General features: G+C 44.3%; 1 pseudogene; it reads right to left on the reverse strand.

Moving 5' to 3' along the window:
- Positions 1-1454: 1454 nt before the first annotated feature.
- On the reverse strand, positions 1455-2278 carry LOC114208732 (large ribosomal subunit protein uL2 pseudogene; annotated as a pseudogene).
- Between the last annotated feature and the right edge of the window lie 2160 nt (positions 2279-4438).

Genomic DNA, 4438 nt, shown 5'->3' on the forward strand with positions numbered 1-4438 from the left:
CTCTCACCCCTCTCTCCCCCTCTGTCTCTCTCCCCCCCCTCTCTCCCTCTCTCACCCCTCTCTCCCCCTCCCCCTCTGTCTCCCCCCTCTTTCTCCCTCCTCTGTCTCCCCCCTCTCCCCCTCTTGCCCCCTCTCTCCTTCCTTCGCTCTCTCCCCCCTCTCTCCCCCTCTCCACCTCTCCACCTCTCTCTCCCCCCTCTCCCCCTCTCCCCCCTCTCTCTCCCCCTCTCTCCCCCTCCCCCCTCTCTCCCCCTCTCTCCCCCCTCTCTCCCCCTCTCTCCCCCTCCCCCCTCTCTCCCCCTCTCTCCCCCCTCTCTCCCCCTCTCTCTCCCCCCTCTCCCCTCTCTCTCCCCCCTCTCCCCTCTCTCTGCCCCCTCTCTTTCCCCTCTCTCTCTCTCTCTCCCCCCTCTCTCCCCTCTCTCTCTCCCCCCTCTCTCCCCTCTCTCTCCCCCTCTCCCCCCTCTCCCCGTCTCTCTCTCCCCCCTCTCTCCCCCCTCTCTCTCCCCCCTCTCTCCCCTCTCTCTCCCCCTCTCCCCCCTCTCCCCGTTTCTCTCTCCCCCCTCTCTCCCCCCTCTCTCCCCGTCTCTCCCCCTCTCTCTCACCCCTCTCCCCCTCTCTCTCTTCCCCCCTCTCCCCCCTCTCTCTCCCCCTCTCCCCCTCTCCCCCTCTCTCACCCCTCTCCCCCCTCTCTCTCTTCCCCCCTCTCTCCCCCCTCTCTCCCTTCCCCCTCTCTCTCCCCCTCTCCCCCCTTTCCCCCTCTCTCCCCCCTCTCCCCCTCTCTCTCTCCCAATACTTATATTTGTTTAAATGGTTGATACTGCCCTTTCACTGCCGGCAGAAATTGTCAGTTTATATATGGCAGTTACCAAGAAAAAAAAAAGAAAAACTTTAGATTTGTAAGTCAATAACCCTTCACCTTAAGTACTTTAAAAAAGGGACATAAACCATAATTTTAAAAAAATACTGTATTTTCTATTTTAAGAGTTTACTGTTTTATTGTAGGAATCACTGAGTAGTTTAAGAAAAAGAAAATTACATCTTATGTCTTTTATAGACAAAAGAAGGAATCAGCAGAGAAGGCTTGAGCTGATAAATTAACATACTCTTGGGTGTGACTTTTGACAGTTAATCTTTAATTAATTTAGTCATTGTCCTTCAAAAGAAAAATGGATATCTATTCATTTTGGGGCCATTATTTTATTTAACACAATGAACTTAAGTAGAAACTCTTTTGAGTGGTAAACTTTATTACAATTATATCCACTTTAAATTAATAACATCTTACACAAGGAGACTTTAAGATATGTGGAAGCCTGAGCAAAGAAAAATTAGGTCCTCATCCTTCCCCAAGCTTGTATTTAGTTGAAAATAGAAACGTATTAAATTTGAATTAAGTATGAAGAACTTAAAATACATTTTTCCCATGTTGACAACTTTAATGTTTTTAAATTACCTTTTTTTTTTTTTTTTTTTAGTGACAGGACAGACTTTATTGAGGCCCTCAGCCCTAGTTCTCCTTCTCCTGCACAGTCTTGGTTCCCCGGAGACGCCCAGTCCGGCGGGCAGCAATAAGACCCACTTTGCGGCCAGCAGGGGCATCTCTGTGGATAATAGAAGGTTTGCCGATGTGCTGGTGGTTGCCACCTCCAAAAGGATGCTCCACAGGGTTCATGGCCACCCCCCGCACACGTGGCCAGCAATTCCTCTTTGCCTTATACTTGTGGTAGGCACGGCCAGCCTTCAGAATGGGCTTGTCAATGCGGCCACCTCCAGCCACCACACTGACCACAGCTCTGTTGGCTGAAGAAATGACCTTTGAGCCTGAGGACAGCTTCACTCGGGTCTTCTTGGTCTCTGGGTTGTGGGAGATTACAGTGGCATAGTTTCCGGAGGCTCGGGCCAACTTGCCCCCGTCACCAGGCTTCTCTTCCAGACAGCACACGATAGTGCCCTCGGGCATAGTGCCCACCCGGAGCACATTGCCTATGTTGAGCTGGGCCTTCTTGCCGCAGTACACGAACTGGCCGGTGTGGATGCCCTCGGCGGCAATGAACAGCTCCGTTTACTTCTTAAACCGGTACGGATCCCGGAAGATGACCTTGGCGAGGGGTGCACTGTGGCCCGGGTCGTGGATGATGTCCTTCACAATGCCCTTGATGTAGCCGTGCTGCTCGGCGAAGTCCACCGCGCGCAGACACGCGGCGCCCTTGCGGTGCTTCACGTGCATGCAGAATACCGAGCCCGCGCCCTTTCTCTGCCCACGGATGATACGGCCCATGGCGGAAAAATTACTTTTTAAAAATAGGTAATTTTACATAATGTAAGGTTCTAGCACTAAATTGAAGAAGTTACCTCAAAACTTCTGACTGACTCCTCTGGGTTTCAGTCTTACTTGTCTGCTCTTGTACAGCTAGCCTACTACTCAGATGATGACAGGTTTACACACATTTCTTAACAGGTTATTGGCTATATTGGGAGGAACACACAAGGCTCTCCCATTCCAATTTCTTTTGGGCATATCCAGCCTCTCTCCCTACTCCGACTGAGGTCAGATAAAACTTGCTCACACCAGCATGCTCGATGCATTAGCTCATCAAATATTTTTGCTCTGTAAACCAATCCCCCTGCTTTGGGGAGCACAATGCTTTATACAAGAAAATCGATGTTCTTCTAAACCAAAGTTGCCAAATATGCTACTAACCTTGAGTAAATTTACTTTCAGCAGCGAATCTCTTTCCTCATTTGTGACCAGCACCTTCCTTCTGAAGTTGGGGAAAACACCTTTATTGTAAATGCTTCACAGGCACTTTATTTATAACACCTGGAGATTCTAGTCAATTAGCTACACACTGAAAGCAATGCACATCAGGTGTATTTTATAACTTTATGTGCAGTGCCATGATGAAAAGTACATATATTTTTTTCCAGCTGAGGGGAGCAAAACTGAAGGCTTACAGGGAGAAAAGAGAAAGGAAGGAGACAAAAGCATTGTTTTTGATGGTTCCACTATCCTGTTGATAAGTGATAGAGAAAGTTACCTCAAAAGCTGCAATTCTTCCCCTACCCCATGATTGGAATGGAAACTAGTGGAACACTCTGCTTCATTTCAACCTAATGTTCCAGAGGATTTTAGGAAAAGGTATAATACACATTCTTATTTAAAGAATTTTTAAAGGCATGAAATATAATCTCTGAATTAACTTCAAAGGAACTGAATCCTGATACAGATAAGAGGCGCTTAGCTTCAGCAGTCAAGTGGCCCTTTGAAGACCTTCAATTGTATTTCATATGATGTACCCACCTCTTTCCTACTTGGGGAAATAAAAAAAGGGACAAAGATGAATGTTTTTTACCTGCATTAGATATAAGAACTAAGAGGGAAGCTAAAGTATTCATGAGGATAATAAACTATTGTTTGTGGCTGGCAAAACTTACTCAAATATCAAAGGACTCAATGAGAAAAAAGAGTGGAGAGGGGGGTGTGTATTATCAAACATTTTACTATTTTATCTCCATTACTCTGATCCCAGACTATTTTTCCCCTCCTTTTAAATAAAAATCCAGCATCACTACTAAGCATTTAAAAAATTGCTTTGTTGATTTTATCTTATTAGAGAATAAATATACTTTCCAATCCCTGTGATACTTAAACTACAATTTTTTTTCTTTTTACGTATTTTCAGATCCTATAACAAATTATAAAGGCTTATGCAAACAAAATGGGAGAAGAGTTGTTTTGTAGTTTGTAGGCCACACACAATGCACTGATTGTGCTACTTTATGCAATAAAGTTATTTTATGTCAAAATACTACCTTCAATGCAGCTGGAATTTAAGAATTTTCCTCACTTCCAAAATAAATGAATCAAATGGGAAAAAAATGCATCTATATCTGTCCTTTAATTAAAAGCACAATCAGGAACACAACTGCTGACTATCACCTATGAATTAAAATGCTAATTCTTTCAAAAGAAGAATTTTTTTGATGTCCCTCTTTGAAATATAAGAAATATACAACAAAGAAAGGAGGAAAAAAATGCCATAGGAAGTCAAACACACATTTGCAAAGCTAATTGAGCAAATTCACCACCATTTGACATTTTGTTAAAAGAGAAGCAGTCTTGCAGCTGGATAAAAGAACAATGCAAACAAAGACAGAAAAATACACAGTCTAAATTGATCTGTTGAACCCCAAAGCACTAAGATAGCCTTGTATGAAGTGTGAAATTGAACCATGAGTAACAGAAAAAAATTTTGTCCTAATTCTTCCCAGGATCAGAGGGAACTGTAGGTGATCTCTCCCTCTTCTTTTGTTTTCCTTTGTAAGAAACTCACCTATTCGAAGGACAAGAGTCTTAAATCTCTAAACCCTCTTCAGGGTTAACAAATTAAATATACAAATGAGGATTAAGATTTCCCATCAGGAACGTTGTAAAGGA

This window comes from Eumetopias jubatus, unplaced genomic scaffold (genome assembly GCF_037043125.1).
Source record: "Eumetopias jubatus isolate StellerSeaLion01/CBP00866 unplaced genomic scaffold, mEumJub1_p1.0 scaffold_5, whole genome shotgun sequence".
In the NCBI taxonomy this organism is placed as follows: Eukaryota; Metazoa; Chordata; class Mammalia; order Carnivora; family Otariidae; genus Eumetopias; species Eumetopias jubatus.